We start from the raw sequence: 19,377 nt of genomic DNA, 5'->3' as shown, positions 1-19,377 counted from the left end.
AGGGCAAATCTCAACCTTCTTTGTCTTCTTCAGAAAAAAAGGCTCCAGGAATGCCTAAAAGGCTTGAAGAAATGTGACACTAAAGCACCTTTCCTGAAACCTGGTTCCTTTTAGGCACTGTGCCAGATTCCCTGCCACCACCAGTATGCTTTTCTCTTCCAATTCACTTCCAGTCTCAGCCCTACTCATTGGAATTTTGATGTTTACGATGCCTCAGTCTGACCCCTTGGGTCCAGGCCAGGGGAAGATGCTGCCCCAGTCCTCGGCAAAGATGCCCTTGACACTTCCTGTTTGACTTCGTTATTCTGCGCAAAGATCTCTTCTTCATTCTTGAATTTAAAGACATTAAAAAAATCAGAGAAAGCTTCTCTGTGCATCCAAAGGACGCACTATGGGAAAGACCTGTCACAGCTGTACAGAATTCCCAGGGTGGTAAGAGCCCTGCTGCCATAAGCCGTTGCACACCTTGTTTTGCTTCATCCATGACCCAAGGAACGTGCCCATTGCCCGTTCCCTGTGGGGCAGTCTGTGGAGGACTGTGGAGTCTGAAGGGCTCCCTGAACAGGTGTGTGTACAGGCCTTTTTAAGTTCATTTACAGCTGCATCATGGGTATTGCCATGTAAAAATGGTCGCCTCACGTTAGTACACACGCGGCCAGAGAGTCTGGGCTCTTCATGCTCTGCAATATTGCTTTCCTGTAATGAATTCCAGGTTTTAAACTCTGCTTTACTGCAAGGCTTACAGTAGAGAATTGGGGCTTTGCTTTATAAAAGTTTCAATTCTAGTTCTTACACCTTTCTTCCTTTGTGTTTTTATTCCAAATGAAATGATTTAGTGGTAGAGAGTAGAAGAGTGATTTCTAAAAAAAAAAATGAAGATTTATTTTGGAAGCACACATAAGTGACTCTGTCCGGAGAAACAGGAAAAAAAAAACATTCATTTCAGTCTGAATAGGGATTTAGTCTGCCATGAGCTTTTAGACTGACTGCAAGAATGAGCATTTAATGAGAAGAGAAAATTCACCTGTGGCTGCGAAAAGTGGGTGCTGAAATCTGTCTTGGTTCTGAAGGGGCCTTTCAGAGAAGCCCAAAATAATGGTATTGACGTCTTGCCATCTGTTTTCTTATTCCAGTTTGTACCAACCTTTTAAAAAACACTCACACTTACATAGGCATCTGCACACACTACTGTGGCCTTTGAAGCAGGCAATGAACATTGCATAATAATTGTTGCAAAATTGGAGTTGAACTGTCTTGAACTTTCTGCGTGTTCATCGGCTGATTGATGCTTTGTACATTGAGTGTCTTCAAAGAATACCAACCAGAAGAACTGTTTTTTGAATTTTCTTTAGAGAGCTCCCTATAGCTTCTGGTATGTGAGGGAAGGTGGTGGCGCGAGGAGTGATTTGTCGTCACTTTCCGGGTCTGTTCTAAATGCTCCCTTGGCAGCATTCCTCCAACCCTTTTGCTTTAATGTCTTCTGATCCTCTTTGTTTTTCATCTTTTTGAGACAACAGCTGGATTCTGCTTTTAGTACCTACTCTCGATTTCTGTCCTGTTGTGAGCCATTCTGGTGGTTTTTTTTTTTTTTTATAAAAAAGCATGCAGCATCCTACTTTTCCATAATATTTAATTAAAAGTTTGGCTTTTTGGAAATTGTCATTGGCAGTTGCTAGAAAATGGAGCCAGTGAGTATTTCCAAGGAGTCTCAGATCCTATTTTACCCAGGCAGCCTCCTATCCAAGGGTCGAATGCCTTCAGCCAACTTCCTTCTTTGGGTGAAAGTTCACATTGCACACTTTACCTGAGACAAACTGCATTTGTACCTTACATGAACATGCCCCAAAAGGCATGTTTTCTGAGTTATTGTTTGCAGTTCTCTGTGATTTTGGTTATTACTAAAATGGTTTAATTTTATATACAGCAAATCTACTTCTAACATCATTCTTGGAGACTGCCAATTCTGAATTTTATGAGGACGTAATTTGTCCCCGAAATATATATGCTTGGGTCACCAAGGGCATTCAGAGATGAATATCTCATTTTTTATACGGGAAGGAGGTAGTTAGGAAAGCAAAGGGATAAAAATAACACTTTCTCAAAAAATAAGTAAATAAAACTAACAAGAATTTACCCCAGAGCCATTCCAAATGATTGGCTTGTCCAGATAGTGAATTTATAGGATGAGCTATATATTTATGACAATTTAAAAAATTAATCCACTTTTGATCAGATTTCTCACAGTCCTCATTGCCACGGTATCTCCTCTATCACAGATTTACTTAGAAAATTTATAGTGAAAATGGAGCTTTTCTGGGAAATAACTCAAAAGTGAGAAAGCGACACCATTAAGACATTTTCTGAGGAATCAAACTTTTAAACATTTTTTTCAATCCTCCATTTTTATGCCAGGTTATATGAACTGCTGAACCTCACACAGAAGTTAATATACAATAAGAAAACAGAACCAATTGAAACTGTCAAGATTTATTAACCTTCCTTTTGAGGCCTTTGATTCTAAATGTCCTTATGGAGATAGGACAGAATAAAATTACCCAGTGAATGAAGCATTTTTGGATTTGTGAGAAAAGTTATCTTAATCAGCTTTTAATCTTTTTTTTTGAGATAACACAATTTTCAGGATAAATCATTATGGCACATTGAATTATAATCTACAAATTAGAATATAATTGTGCAATTTGTGTTTAATTCTCTTGCTCACATTTTATATTAAGCTTATTTCTTTGCAGACTTACAGTATTGTGAGTTTTTCATAAACAGCTATTTAAATCCACTTACATAATCAAAATAATATTTATAGATATTCAGAAAATGATTAATCTTAGGATTGTGGCAAAATAGAAAACCTTACTGTGTGGGTTTGCCACCTCCCCCAACAAAAAAATTCAAGTTTTGGTTAAGTTCCCTGATTGAATGTAGTGAAAATTAGTTTCTTTTGGAAAGATCATACAATTGAAAGACTAATTTAAATTGGGAGGGCACACTGGGCTTGGCAGAGGGCGTTGTGAGAAAGCAAAGCATAATTTTCCTCCAAACAAAGACAAGCTTGTTGGAGAGCATGCTTTATTGCCTGGAAATTCTATATATATGCAAAGTTGCTCATCAATTCACTGTTGGGTTTTATGTGCTTGGTTTCTCCTTTTGTCTGGAAAAATCAAATGCTGAGAAAAGTAGGCGTAGCTCTGCATGCTATAGGCACAGAGAAACCTACACATGCCAGTTCGCTTGGAGTGCAGAGTTGCTGCGTGGGGAGCTGCCTAAGGGGGGGATGATCGGACTTGGGCTTCATGCAGGTAAATCAGGGTATATGCTTCCGCAGAGCCCACCCAGAATTTCCAGAAAATTACTTTCCAGCATCTTTTTCTGATCTTCCCTCTAGTAGCTAGGTGGATATAGTAGGTAACTTAGGCTTACATCCTGAAATCCACTCAGTGTTTTCCCTTTTAAAAAACATCTTTATTGAGACAAAATTCACATACCATACAGTTTTCCCATTGAAATTCAATAGCTTTTAGTATATCATCATAATCAATTTTGGAACTTTTTTTTCACCCCAGAAAGACTAACCATACCCCAGTTAGTGTTCTGCTGAGACCCAAATTTAGGCAAATTAATTCAATGCAAGGAATGTGAATGTTCTGTAGGGTGCCTTTACATGGGAGTTCTCATCTTTGGAATTACCTTCTTCACTCTGTCTTACTTTGCTGGCATACCAGCAACATTCAGTACCTATAAATAGATATGCGCAGGGCTTTACAGTGTGCAAAGCACTTCCTATTGAACTGTAACTGAGAGGCTGGACTGGCAGCCTGACAAGGTTGGGGGCAGGAGATTCCCAGGTGACTGGCCTGGAGGAGAGGAACTGTAATGGGGCAACATCTGAGGGCTGGGCCTGCGGGCTGGACCCTGGGCGTTTGTGCGGCTGGAGCACAACTGGGTGGGGTCTGTTCTGTGGTGGGGCGGCCAAAGGAGGCTCCACGCTGAGAAAAAGGATGTGGGCACCAGGAGAACTTCCACTGCAGGTTTGGGGGTCAAACTCCAAGGCAGAAGACTCTTAAAGCAGGGACAGGATCTGAAACGGAAGTGGAGTTCGTAATAAATATCCAGATGGGGATGAGGTCCCATGGCTGAGGAGGGAGAAGCTGGAGTGGGCACAGCAGAGCCAGGAAGAAATCCAGTGCAGCTGCTGCACCCTGCACCCTGTAAGTGAATCCCACCTGCCCACACAATAAACACCTCACACTCAGCATTGCCCAGACCACTTCCTCTTTGCTCTGAGTAGTTCTAGGTCTTGCTTTTTGCTTTCCAACCATCCCCATTCCTTTCCTCAGGCCACCTCACTCTTTGGACTCATTGGGGCAGGCTCCTCTGTCAAAATTCTCTCTTAGACTCAAATCCTCTCCTTTGGCCAGCTCCTTACATGTGTAGATGCAATGAAGGGGCACCTAGCCAGGCATCTAGCTCCCTGGGATACAGGTAGGTGGACTAGCCCGCTTGCACCTGGAAGAAAAGGCAGAGGACGAACCAGCATATTATCATTTGGAGGGGTTGGAGATGGCTGGAGAAGCATCAGACAAGATTCCTGTGAGAGCTGGGGTCCGGATTCAGAGTCTCTCACCTGGGTTCCCTACTCCTGGGTGTCCCCACGTCTGCCCTTAAAGGTGTCACTTTCAGGTTGACACTTTCACTGAAGGAGAGAGAATCCTTTTTGTCCACATTAACTGTGTACCATGTTAGAAAGTAGCTGGCAATATTTCCTGTTCCAGTGAGGCTTCTAAGGAATTTTTAATAAGGCACTCCTCTACTCCCTAAAGTTTCCTCCTCCAGATTGTCCTGACTCTCTGATGCAATATGCTAGATTTTCCCCAATTTAAATATATATCACTGTATTCAATAGATGTTGCATAAAGTTATAGAGAGAGAGGTTTGGAGAATAGGTAATATTATTTTGAAAACATCAGGAATTTCATTTAAATCTCTAATAAAAAATACCTGTACATTACAAATATTGGCAAATGCACATTCATCTTTTATACTTTGGGTTTTCATAGGCATGGCACACCTGTATCTTTTTGTTTAGATTTTTGTGGTGACTGGTAGAAAGGTTTTTCTTTCCTAGCCACTATAGAGATAACTTTTAGGAAAGTCCAATGTAACTGTTTTCTGACTTGGAAACTGATATTTGAAGTTGAGTTTCTAGATTGCAGCAGAAACCTCTTTCTGTGTGTGATCAAAGGTTAATCTATGCAGGACAGTTTGACTCTTCAGCTCTGTTAACATTGGAGATGGGACATCTGGTGTCCTTGAGCCTCAAGGCAGCCCAGTATGAAGAGTGCAAGGAAGCCAGAATGTACTTCCCAGAAGACCTAGTTACAAAGGCTGTAAGGGCAGTGGCCTACAAACAAAACAACATGCTAGAAGAGCCTAGAAAATCCTGAGTTGATATAGGATGGCATTGAGACCAAGGGGATTCTCCGGTCTGGTGGGTAGGGCCTGGAGAACAGCTTTGCTGGCAGTGAAAGAACAAAACACTGGACTAGGCGAGTGCGCCACACTTTTGGCTCACCTGTGAAGGGTGCACATCAGTTCAGGTGAGAACTAGGGGCAGAAGGGACCAGAAATATACCGTAGGGAAGAGAGGCACACAGGGCAGGGAAAGGTGTGCACTGCTTCGAGGGCCAGCACAGGAATGGACACACTTGTCAAGGAGTTAAGGTCACAGCCCAGGTGTGAGCGCCCAAGCACATGCGATGGGTTAGAGGAAACCTGTGGCCCTGAGGTACTGCCTCTCCACCCTCCTCACCCCCCACCCCACATGCCAGGTACCGGAACACGTGGTGCCCAGGGGCAGCCCTGGACCTTCCTGTTGGTGGGGACAGAGCTCCCACTGATAAGGACTTGCTGGAGAGGCAGAGGCAGCCGGACCTGCACAATGGGGACAGAGCCTGTGATCGAGTTGAGTTGGAGAGGCACATGTGAGAGACACCTGCATCAAGGGCAATCATCTGAAGTTTCGACTCCAACTCTTTTCACCTGTTGGTAACTTTTAATCATCTTATAATTTTAAATATACCCAGGAAGGCTGCCAAAAGAGTATAGAGAGCCCTCCCCGAGAATCTTTCTCTGATTCCAATTGTTTACATTTTGCCCCATTTGCTTACTGTCTCTCTCTCTCTCTCAGAGTCATTTGCCAGTTGAGGCATTACACTCCTTCATCCCAAATACTATTTCAGGGCATACTTCTTAGAACAAGGACATTTTCATATATAACCACAACACAGTCATCAACATCAGTAAACCTGTCTCCTTTTAACACTAATAATATTCAAACACCATCCATCATGTTTTATAATTTCCATCATATTATTTTTAAACTGTCAGAGATTGAAATTTAATTAAATCTCTTCTTTCTTCTTGCACTATTGGAGAAGAGAGCACACACAATATTTTTTCTTCAGATGTATTACTTGGGAAGCCTTTGCCAAATTTGCAAAAATACAGTTGGCAGTCAATGGAGTTACAACATATAATGACATCATTAGATAAAGTCATCAAAGAGATCAAAGAAATGTTCCGAGTAATATGCTTGCATATTTTTAGCCTTGGAATTAAATTTTATAGTACAATCTCATTTTTAAGAATAAAACTGAAATCACCACTTCATAAGACCTGTGTATATGATCCTTATCTTTTTGCATTAAACTCAGGGAAGACTCTTTGATGATATGAATTCAATGTATTTTCCAGATTTCCCTCTGTTGGGTTAAATGGGTATATGGCAAAAAAAATGAGGCATCTTAACAAGAAAGCAATAGTGAAATGTGTTCTGATAGCAAAACCTACTCAAGATATATTATTAGAGAGAAAAAGAAGGTTAAAGCACCATGTGCCATATGATCCCATTTGTTTAAAGCCAGTTGAGATATCTCTGTCAGTGTGGCATGCAAACATTCCAGAAGCTACAGAGGAAATGAGTGTCAGCTGTGGTTAACTTGGCAGGGGGACTGGGTAGGTCAGTTGGTTGGATGGCAGCAAGGAGAGAGAATTATTATTATTATTATTTTTTTTTTTTTTTTTAGATTTTCCCCCCTTTTTCTTTTTTTCTTTCTTTTTTTTTTTTGAGAGGGCATCTCTCATATTTATTGATCAAATGGTTGTTAACAACAATAAAATTCAGTATAGGGGGGTCAACGCTCAATGTACAATCATTAATCCATCTCAAGCCTAATTCTCGTCAGTCTCCAATCTTCTGAAGCATAACGAACAAGTTCTTACATGGTGAACGAATTCTTACAGAGTGAATAAATTCTTACATGGTGAACAGTACAAGGGCATTCATCACAGAAACTTTCGGTTTTGATCATGCATTATGACCTATAAACAATCAGGTCAAATATGAATATTCGTTTGATTTTTGTACTTGATTTATATGTTGATCCCACATTTCTCCTATTATTATTATTATTTTTATTTTTAATAAAATGCTGAAGTGGTAGGTAGATGCAAGATAAAGGTAGAAAACATAGTTTAGTGCTGTAAGAAGGCAAATGTAGATGATCAGATGATCAGGTGTGTGCCTATGGACTAAGTATTAATCCAGGCTAGACAAGGGCAGCAAGACATCCACGGATGCAGAAGATTTCTCTCAAAGCAGGGGGGGTGAGGTTCTGAGCCTCACCTCTGTTGATCCCCAAATTCTCACCTGATGGCCCCCCTGCGACTGTGCCTGTCTTAGGTTGTTCCTCCCTTGAGGAATCTTACCCGTCTCTGGCTAACCAGTCATCTTCCGGGGCCATACAGGGAAATGTAAAGTTGGTAAGTGAGAGAGAAGCCATATTGTTTGCTGGAGGAATTATGATACTCGGTAAATTCGATATGAGGCACGAATTCTATTTAAGGGTTGTAATTAGGAAGGAAGAAGAAAAGCTATAGATGTAGCATATGAAGGAAACATGGGAGGATTGATTATTTCTTTGACATATCTTCTTGTATAGTACCTTAAGTATGTATAGGTTTTAAACTACTAACTAATTTGCACACACATATTAACATAATAGGAATACGGTGACATAAACAAAGCAAATCTATAATTACCATCCATCTCCAGTGAAGCCAAGAAAACCATTTAGGCACCCTAGGCATTTGTGAAAATTTATCTATGATATGATGGATATTGTCCAACTATACTTGAACCATCAGACAAATTAAAGCAGCCCATTTCTGGGATCTGTTCACATCCCATATGTTCTTTTAACCATAAATAGTCTATAGTCATGAGATTTTGGAGTGCTACAACTTGCACCCCTCCCAACTCCTGGTTGAGTTCCAACAGTACAGATCCGGTCAAATTCGTTGTCTCACTGTATGCACATGCCAGCCTAGACATCTCCCTCCTCATTCCTATGGCAAGTCCAGGAGACGGTGGGCTGGATGCAGCCACAACCGCAGCATCGTCCGGATCCCTGTGGAGGCTTTTTGATGATCATCCCCCTGCACAAGTCCTCCAGAGAGTGCTGATGCCGGAAGCTCCTCCTCATATCGTATCTTAGTTCATTTTCTGGGTATCCAAGCTAGGCCTTGATCTTCTGCATAGAAACAAACAGACCCTTTGCCCACACTTTGACATGCCCTCTATACCACTGTGCAGAACTCATTGGAGGTCAGCACACAGTAACTGCTTTTTTTTTTTTTTTTTTAATTAAGAGAAAGGAATATTATCAGAAAAGAGTACCTCCATAGCTGATCATCTGACACCCTTTAAGTGATCAACATTAAGGATATTTAAAGCATGCGTTGATCTTTGATTTACCAATAGTTTTATCCTGTTAACGAGTAATCCCCCTTTTCTTTCTTTCTTTCTTTCTTTTTTTTTTTTTTAAATTTTTAATCTACCCTTACATGAAGAATACTATGTTTACTATGCTCTCCCCTATATCAGGTCCCCCCTAACAACCACATTACAGTTACTGTCCATCAGCTTAGCAAAATGTTGTAGAGTCACTACTTGTCCTCTCTGTGTTGTGCAGCCCACCCTCCCCTTTCTCCCTCCCCCCCCATGCATGCTAATCTTAATACCCCCCTTCTTCTTCCCCCCCCCCCTTATCCCTCCCTGCCCACCCATCCTCCCCAGTTCCTTTCCCTTTGGTACCTGTTAGTCCATTTTTGGGTTCTGTAATTCCACTGCTGTTTTGTTCCTTCAGTTTTTCCTTTGTTCCTATACTCCTCAGATGAGTGAAATCATTTGGTATTTCTCTTTCTCTGCTTGGCTTATTTCACTGAGCATAATACTCTCCAGCTCCATCCATGTTGCTGCAAATGGTTGGATTTTTCCACTTCTTATGGCTGAGTAGTATTCCATTGTGTATATGTACCACATCTTCTTTATCCATTCATCTACCGATGGACATTTAGGTTGCTTCCAATTCTTGGCTATTGTAAATAGTGCTGCGATAAACATAGGAGTGCATCTGTCTTTCTCAAACTTGATTGCTGCGTTCTTAGGGTAAATTCCTAGGAGTGGAATTCCTGGGTCAAATGGTAGGTCTGTTTTGAGCATTTTGATGCACCTCCATACTGCTTTCCACAATGGTTGAACTAATTTACATTCCCACCAGCAGTGTAGGAGGATTCCCCTTTCTCCACAGCCTCACCAACATTTGTTGTTGTTTGTCTTTTGGATGGCAGCTATCCTTACTGGTGTGAGGTGATACCTCATTGTAGTTTTAATTTGCATTTCTCTGATAATTAGCGATGTGGAGCATCTTTTCATGTGTCTCTTGGCCATCTGTATTTCTTTTTTGGAGAACTGTCTGTTCAGTTCCTCTGCCCATTTTTTAATTGGGTTATTTGTTTTTTGTTTGTTGAGGCGTGTGAGCTCTTTATATATTCTGGATGTCAAGCCTTTATCGGATCTGTCATTTTCAAATATATTCTCCCATACTGTAGGGTTCCTTTTTGTTCTATTGATGGTGTCCTTCGCTGTACAGAAGCTTTTCAGCTTAATGTAGTCCCACTTGCTCATTTTTGCTGTTGTTTTCCTTGCCCGGGGAGATATGTTCAAGAAGAGGTCACTCATGTTTATGTCTAAGAGGTTTTTGCCTATGTTTTTTTCCAAGAGTTTAATGGTTTCATGACTTACATTCAGGTCTTTGATCCATTTTGAGTTTACCTTTGTATATGGGGTTAGACAATGGTCCAGTTTCATTCTCCTACATGTAGCTGTCCAGTTTTGCCAGCACCATCTGTTGAAGAGACTGTCATTTTGCCATTGTATGTCCATGGCTCCTTTATCAAATATTAATTGACCATATATGTTTGGGTTAATTTCTGGAGTCTCTAATCTGTTCCACTGGTCTGTGGCTCTGTTCTTGTGCCAGTACCAAATTGTCTTGATTACTATGGCTTTGTAGTAGAGCTTGAAGTTGGGGAGTGAGATCCCCCCTACTTTATTCTTCTTTTTCAGGATTGCTTTGGCTATTCGGGGTCTTTGGTGTTTCCATATGAATTTTTTAATTATTTGTTCCAATTCATTGAAGAATGTTGCTGGTAATTTGAGAGGGATTGCATCAAATCTGTATATTGCTTTGGGCAGGATGGCCATTTTGACGATATTAATTCTTCCTAGCCATGAGCATGGGATGAGTTTCCATTTATTAGTGTCCCCTTTAATTTCTCTTAAGAGTGACTTGTAGTTTTCAGAGTATAAGTCTTTCACTTCTTTGGTTAGGTTTATTCCTAGGTATTTTATTCTTTTTGATGCAATGGTGAATGGAATTGTTTTCCTGATTTCTCTTTCTATTGATTCGTTGTTAGTGTATAGGAAAGCTACAGATTTCTGTGTGTGAGAGAATTATTTTTTTCATTTTATATACCTTGTAGCTTAAATTTTTTATCAAGTGCTTTTATTTTTTTTATAGAAATAAAAATTTTTATACTAGAGAGAGAGGGTGAGAGGGAAGGAGGGAGACAGAGAGAGACCGGTAATTAGAACAAAACAAAAAAGCAACCTTATTAAATATAATTTGGCCTGGAAAACAACAGCAATACTTGGAACTTGGAATTATGAAAAAATAAATTATGTATGTGAAATGAGTCATTTTCTATCTTCAGCTATTTATATGTGGCTGCCAATTTTTTCAGCAGATTCATACCTGGGTCTCTTACCGCTGAATTCTCACCAATAGGTGTATTTTGGTTCTAGTTTTGGTAGAGCAGACTGTTCTATCCCTCTGTATTTCCTTTTAAATTACAAAATTGATTAGTATTTATAGATTTTGATTATTTAGATTTAGGTTTTGTTTTTACCAGCATCAACTGATCTGCATGTTTCAACTGTCCCTCCGAAAGAAAGAAGCTTAATAAAGAGCAAACAAAACATGTATTTCATATGATTTCAAATAGTGCTTTCATCATATTTCCAAATCATTAGATTTATTTTTGTAGATCTTCCTGCATTAGACTTGTTTTTCTTTCAGGTATTAATTTTTTAAATGGAAATGTGCCACTTGGCAGAACCAGTATGAGAAGAAATCATGACGTAGAGGGAATGGGAACAAATGTTTATTGTGTGCCCAGTGGGGAGGAGTTTACCTGGGTTAACTTGCCTAGTCCTTCCATCAACCAGGAGGGCAACAGGATAATAGTTCTGGTTTGTTATTGAAGAACCTGAACCATGGAGTGGTTAAGAAATTCTATCAGTAATTCATTCTCGCTTTCTCATTCACTCGACAAATATTCATTGAAAGTCTGCTGTGTTCCCAGCCCCATGCTAGGTTCTAGATATGCAGGGAAAGAGAATATAGATGTGGTCTCTGCCCTCTTTTTGTCTGCCATGGAACAGAGGAGAAGGTCATTGAACCAGCACACTCTCACATATAGTACATAACCACACATTACCTGGCCACAGTGAAGACAAAGAGGCAATGTTAGGAGAGAGAATAACAAGATACTCAACATAAACTGGGGACTCAGGAAAGGCCACTCCCAAGAGAACGTGTATAAATGCAGTGAGCAGAAATTGGCAAGGCAGAGTGGTGGGAAATGTATTCCAAAGAATAGGAGGCCTAGAGTGGAAAGTTCAGGTGCTGGAGGAGCTGCAGTTCTTGTATGGTTGGAAACAGTGACCAGGGGAAGAGTGTGATAGCTAAGGCTGCAGTAGCCGGTAGGGATCAGGTTGTGGGAACACTCACAAGTCTTGACAGCACCAGTGGAGGTTTGCAGAACTGGATGCAGAAAAAGTTCACATTTGCCTGAATCTCGAAGCATGTATCCCTTCAACTCTTTCAGCTTTGCACTCTCTCATCCCTTGTTGGACACATGGCACTATAAGGTTCTTTTCCACCTTATTTTCCAGAATGGTCAAAGCACCACTTTCATTATTGACACCTTGGAGTTTTCATGCTTGGAGAAATGGGCTTAAACTGTTATTTGATGATATAGAGGGGAATTAGAAAGTACACACCCTGCAGGGAAACCTGAGTTCAGATTATCTAGAGTGGAGAGATGATAAAACCGGGAACTATGTAGAGGATTATGCAATAACCAGAAGCTTCCAAAACACAGAGCTTCCCAAACCACATCACCATGATTCCCCAGGTAAATGTAGGTACATGTTGGATTAGCTTGACAAGAATATTTCAAGGTTGTTTTATGGCTATATAGAGCAGAAATAATAGAAATGTTGATGATGAATGGGGAGGAAGAAAGTAGGCACAAACAACACATGTGGGCAGAAAAGTGTAGGAGTTCAGAACGAATCAAAGTGAAAAGTCTCCAAGTCAATAATGGTTGAAGTTAAGAAGAAGCCTACTGCAAGCTGTTGAGTTCCATCAATGTACAAAACAGATAAAAGTCGCTGCCTCTCTATAGTTCCCATTCTAGTGGCCAGTGTGCCTGACTATGGCAGAGGCTGGGATAGTAGGTACCCACTGGAGGTGACAGGGTTGGATTGGAGTTAGGGAGATAGGACAGGTGAGTCATAATATGGATATAGATGCTCTAGAAACACCTGGTCAGAAAATGACCAGAGAAATGCATAGTACCTATGGCCCAGTGGTTTCTTGAGGAACAAAATCAGAAACGAAAGCAATATCTCTTTACAGTGGGAACTTCAGATCCTACTTGGGCCAGGAAAGTCTTCCTAGCCCCCCGTCTTAATCTTTTGGAGCTGCTATAATAAAATACCACAGACAGAGTTGCTTTTAAACAACAGACATTTATTTCCCACTGTTCTGAGGGCTGAAAGTCTGAGGTCAGGGTGCCAGTGTGGTTGGGTGAAGGCCCGCTCCTGCATCGCAGACTCCTTGTATCTCCACGTGGCAAAGGGCAGGGGGAGCACTGTGACATCTGTCACATGAGACTGGCCCCATTCCTGAGGGCTCCACCCTCATGACTCAAGCACCTCCCAAAGGCCCTGCTTCTTAATGCCATCAGCATATGGATTTAGGGACGACACAGCCAGACCATAGCACCCCCTGAATCACTACTCGCTGTCCCTCTCCTGCTCTACATACTCCCTTTGTAGAGCAGTACATTGAAGAGCAAAAAGGCAAAAACAAGAAGTTTGTAGTTTGCTCTAATGGAATGACAGTCATGGGCCATTAATTTAGATTTTTAAATGATGGAAGCATCCTAATTCTGTATTACCAATACTTAAGCACTCTTTTGAAATTTGCATGTTTCCATAATATGTATTACTGATGTTTCCAATAGTTTATAAGACCTTGTCTTGATCATTTTAATTCAGAACAATTATACTTAGTATCCATCATACTTTGAAGAGATATATGGTTAACAAAATGTCAATCAGTTGTTTTTTCTATGAACAAGGAGGCAGCAGCTATTTTCTTCTGTATTCATGGTTGCACTTGCACATCACATGCACTGTAGTAGGTTTAGGTTTAGCTAAAAGAGAACTATTAGGACTTGCTATGCAATAATAGCTCAGGAGCAAATTATCCAACTAAGTAGCATTGACCTACTATGTGTGTGTGTGTGTGTGTGTCTTGCTTTCAGTTTGAGTTTCTCTGGGAGAAGCTCATGGTTAATTTAATTACTTGAATATGCAGAGTGTGCCTTAATTTAAATTTTAATCATTCCCATGAGCCCCCTGAAATCTCTGAACATTTTAATCATATTAAAAGTATGTATGTGTTGACTGTGCTTCAATAAAATATCAGAACCTTAATATCTCTAATGGTGTACAGTTGGAGATTGTTTTGCCCCTAGGGATGAAGTGTCTTTATCCCCTACTACACATCTCTCTCTTCTCTCTCTCTGAGTCCAGGCCCTGTAAGGGGTCACCTTCAGGCCTGCCCTCCTCATCAGGCCCAATGGCTTGCTTATTTCTCCTTCAAAACAGCTCTCCTCGCAAGCAGACAGAAGGATCTTTTAAAAGCACCTATCCATTCTGTCACTTCTCCACTTAAACTGCTTCCCATTGCACTAGAATGATGTTCAAAATCTTCATCGTGACCAGCTAGGCCTTCTGTTCAGCCCTGCTGAGCCTCACTGCCTCCAGTCCTGACTCTCTCTCTGGACTTGCCTTGTCTCTTAACACCACACCTGTTCCCTCCCCACCTGGAAGGCTCAGTACCCCTGCCCCCTGCCTCCTGCCCCTTACCCGCTAGAGTCCTCAGCTCTGATTCCATGTCTGCACCCTCGTTCCCTAGTCTGAATTTGTCCCACCCACCACCACATGATTGCATTTTCAGTGTGCCCCATACTTTTCCTTTCTAGTCCCCAGCACCTCTGCACTGAGATTGTATAATCACATGGGAGTGACTGCCCCTCCCTAGGCATGGCCCCAGAGGACCCTACTGTGCAGACTCCATCATGCTTCCCTTGTCACCATGACTGACTAAGTGAATGTGTATTTATTCTCCTGTTCCTTCAGGGTTAGTCTGACTTTTCTGACTGGGTAAGAGCGGGCTGAACAATTATTCTTGGCAGTGAGTATTCCACTCCCACTTGAGAGTAATTTAAGGCCCCTGCACTTACAGGTTGGAACCTTGACACCTTCACAGGCCAGTTGGAGAAAGAATGTAAAACAGGTGGCTTTTGAGTGAGACTTTACTTGCTTACTTGTAGCATCATCCCACTTGGGCTTTACTCCAGGATTCTTAAAGTACTTGGGTTTGGAAAACTCTGGCCGGTAGAGCTGTAGTTGTGATGATCACACCCCTAGCTACAGCTTCTGCAGGTTGGTCATGAATTAAAAATGGCCAGCAGTTAGCAAGCAGTTTTGCCACCATTTAGAAATATCTATATTAGGGTCAAAGGATGCAATTAAACATCAGTAAAGATGTGGTGATGGATGTTCTTTATGTTCTGTTATGCTGATGCTACAGAAATCAAGAAACAAGAACATGGAACAACTTGGCATAAGATGTAAACTCGGTCTAGCCAGTGATCTGCTGTGGGACAAGCAGTACATCTGGCTTTAAAGGGGTGAACAGGAAAATTCTGCTTGAAGGTTTCCATTAACTTTTTCCTTCTTTTCTGTGCTTCACATGTTTAAGAATTCTCTAGCTCTCTTAGATTGCAGAGCCATGTGTGTTGTCCATTTGCACATCACACAGGCACATCATACAGAATTTTTGAAAGAACTCTTGCCAAGAAACAGAAAATAGGGGCCTACACCTTCTATCCCTATTTTAAGCTTTTTACCATACCAAAGCATAATCAGAATGCTTTCCAAGAAAGTACAGATGACCTGTTTGTCATTACATGTTTTGAGCTTGACTTTAATAGGTTGGGAGAACCTAGTAAAGATGTAATGAATGGGGCATTATAACAAGGTATGTCCCAAACTCCCAGAACAGTCCTCTTTTATTCTTCCCCAATTCTGGATGCTGCCCACCATGAACTCTCATTACTGTGTCCCTGCTCTGAGCACAAGCCTCCCCAACCCAGGGGTTCACAGCAATGCCTGTCAATCATGCTCATGGCTTCCTGTTTGTAATGCTTTTTTAGTGCTGATATCCCAACCTAAGGATATTATTTTTGCTTTTCCTGCAGCCTGATGAGCATCTAGGCAGAGGTGGGTTGGGGGAATTGGCAGGGGGACTGTTGCTGGGAAAGGGTGTGCCCAAAGCCCAGGTCTCCACATGGCTGCTTCTGGCCAGGCAGGAAGGTGGCAGCTGTCACATGCTGCACTGGACTCCCCGGGGAGGCCCCTGCTAGCAGCCTGGACAGATCTTGGGAGTGAGCAGTAGCTTAGAACACTCAGAAAAAGGTCTCATAGGAAGACCTTGGCCTCCAGGGCAGAGAGTCCTGCTCTGTTGGGACCCTGTTTTCTCTTGTCATTAAGGTGGACATCCAGCTAGAGTTCAAGCTGCCAGCCTGCCTTTATTCTGTTGGTCCTGCTTTGCAGAGACTGGCCTTTCAGAAGGTGACCTATCTGTATTATGTCTCATCCCCCAGCAGAAGCCACCCAATTTTTGTTTTCCAGTTCCTGGGCTGCAGCTGGGCAATATGGAGCCTTTGTGCAAATTAGGGAAAGGGACTCCAGCTCTGGGCGGGAGCAGCCCCAGGTGGGGGCTCAAGGCCATGGAGCCAAGCTGGATTTGCCCCCAGTGCCCCCTCTGCCTGGTGGTTGCTCTGCCAGTCTTCCACAGTGGCCCTGGTGGGGCCAATGAATGGGATGAGAAATAGATCCTGTTTTAAGTTTTCTGAGACTGTCATCTTTTGATTGAAGGACAAGCATCTGACCTCCGTAGCCGAGACGCCTTCCCTCACTTCTCTCTCTCCCCTCCCCTCCCCACCAATACTGACTTCCCTCTTCCTTCTATGTTGAGCCACAGGCACTGGCTTTGCTTTATAAACTGACCAGTTGTAATTTACATATTATTAATATTTTTAGTACTGTTAGTAATATTCTGTTAGTTCTAATGGCCAAAAGACTTTATTTTTATTGAATTATTTCTGAGCTTACCTATTATCTTGTGTTCTTCTTTTCTCCTTGGACTGTTTTACCATGTGAATATAAAAATAAGTGATATACTATGAAATTACTTAATAAAGTTTATTATTTAAATTCTTTTTTCTCCATAGCCCCATTTAATAGATAGGTTAATGGATGTATTGTTGGTCCTTATATTGTATGGATATCAACAGCCTCAGTAATGGGAGGTTGTCCTATAATGTTCTTTCCTAAAGCTGAAGACTTCTGTTTGGGAAATGTCATCAAATATACTGTGATTATCTTGATTAGCCCTTGGCTTATTATTATTATCAGCAACCATCTAAGTGCCTAATGTGTGCTGGGCACCTATAGATTTTACTTCTCATCCTTCCAATAGTCCTGAAAGATGGGTGTCATTGATCCAAGGTTCCTTACCCAGGAAACTGAGGTTAGACACTTGGCCCAAGTTCAAATGGGTAGTGTATGGTGGAATCGGAATTCAGGCCCATTGTGTGATTCCAAGTTCTGCACGCTTTCCATAATGTCAGAGGTTCTTGTTTTTTTCCACTGAAGTTCCCTGAATGCAGAGGAAATCAGTACATACTGCCCAAGATCTAGACCCTTTGTAGCTAGAAGTAGCCAGCAGCAAGCTCAAAATTTCTTTGAAGTCTCATGCTTTAATCTTTAAAATGTATGCAAATTTAGCTTTCTACTCCACAATGTAAGAAATATTAAAGTAATCCTTTAAACTACTTGACATAGAATAAAATTTAAGTTCCGGGAACAGCTCCATCTCTCTTTCATCCCCTCCTGCCCTGCTGGCTGTGAGGGGGTCTGCACACCTCACTTTGAAAAGGTGGTGCATCTCAGTCAAACTCTGAGTGCCACTTCCATTGATAAACATTCCAGGTACAGAACAACCAGTCTCTTGGCCAGTCTGCAACCACAGAAGTCTTCCTACAGAGAATAAAATCCCTCATACTTCCTATACAAACCCTAAACTGGTCTTTACTGATTCTTCCTGGAGATCTTTGATTTACATCTGTCTGGCTGGAAGTTTAGAGATTATTTCATTTTATAGTTCGTAACCTTTTATTTTTTAGAAGCAAAAGTCATCTTTCAAATGAAACTGCCTCTAGAAATCTAATTTATAAACCAGATAAAGATGAAGGTACTGTAGTTGCCATAGGGGCTCAAAGCTCTACTTGCTCAGTACCCTTGCCTGGGGGTCCTCCAAGGAACCCAGGGTTCTGCAGAACAAGGTTCGAAAACCTCAGATCTAATTCAGAGCACCCATTTTATGGACGAAAAGACTGAAGCCAGAGAGCTTGGAGGCCTGTGCTTGAGGGGACCCAGCTGATTAGTGACAAAGCCAGGAGCAGCTCTGAAGAATGAAGCCTGCCCAATTCTTCCAAGACCCTTGAGGGTCCCTGTGGTCTTTCTTGTCACATGAATAACTGATTTCCTAACTGCCCTTAGAGGTCCTGGAGGGTTGGGGAGTGGGAACACTGAGGCGTCCTCCAGCCAGGGGCCTTCCACAGTGCGGATCTGCATCTGTGGCTGTTAAAGGCACAGTCCTTTCCCCAGTGCATATGCAATTTAATAATGGTTGAGGGAGGCCACTGAAACTATTGAGGTGTTGGAGTACATTGGGATCTAGGAAAAGGCTTTGTCGGCAGCAGTCAAGCAGAACTCCAAAGAGAATATTTTCAAGGGACTCAGCCAGGCCATGTGTACCCCAGCAGCAGGGGGTAGGAAGTGTGTTGGGTGACATTAAGTAACCACCATAAAAATATGCTGGGTCACCTCTGAAAAACCACCAAGCTCAGGGTTAAGCCGGCCTTGTACTGACTTTCCTGTGGGGGTCTTATTAAGCATGGCTCTGGTTCATTACCTTTAGTTTTATTCTGTTTCTCAGAAAGCTTCCAGTGACTTTTAAACTTCTATGAAGATATGAACTGCTCCACCATCTAGGTTTACTAATTTCAGTCATCTTTCATTTTTAAATTCCTCACTGAAGCCCCAATATGCCCTATTACAAGGTAGCCCTGTATCTAACTCCCCAGTTTCCCCACCTCTGGAAGATTTTATAGTTGAAGGGAATTATTTGCACTTCTACATGTGAAACTAAGGGAGAAGGGCTGTTTGCTCATAGCAGTGCCATCTTTATCCCCTGCCACCAGGCCCCACACACTGTGATGATTGACACTGAATGCCCTGGTAGGCTAACCCTGCCAGTCCAGCTCCTGACAAGCAGACACGGGTGATCCCGTGGCCTCAATGTTGGCCCAGCCAAGGATGAACTTCCCCTTGATCCTCAGCCACTCAGATCTCTTCCCCAGAGGCAGCTTTTGTTACTATTTTCTTGTGTATCCATCCAGAGACAGTCTAAGCATTTACAAATCTTTATGAATATTCACATACACATTTCTATTCTCTCACCCTACAAAATG

The 19,377-nt window shown here is 41.8% G+C and overlaps 1 protein-coding gene across 17 annotated transcripts in view; it reads left to right on the top strand.

The window, feature by feature from the left end:
- Window positions 1-19,377, top strand: part of RAPGEF4 (Rap guanine nucleotide exchange factor 4) — a 310,512-nt gene that overhangs the window by 154,250 nt on the left and 136,885 nt on the right. The window contains exon 1 of one of the 17 annotated variants that reach the window (XM_073218686.1): window positions 4,025-4,223. The exons of the other annotated variants lie outside the window; for them this stretch is intronic. The gene's annotated coding sequence lies outside the window, so the exon portion shown is untranslated. Of the gene's footprint in view, window positions 1-4,024; window positions 4,224-19,377 lie in introns of those variants that run through there. 17 annotated transcript variants of the gene reach the window in all.

The sequence above is a fragment of the Manis javanica genome, chromosome 12, assembly GCF_040802235.1.
Source record: "Manis javanica isolate MJ-LG chromosome 12, MJ_LKY, whole genome shotgun sequence".
NCBI lineage: Eukaryota > Metazoa > Chordata > Mammalia > Pholidota > Manidae > Manis > Manis javanica.
This window is presented reverse-complemented; position numbering and strand designations above follow the sequence as displayed.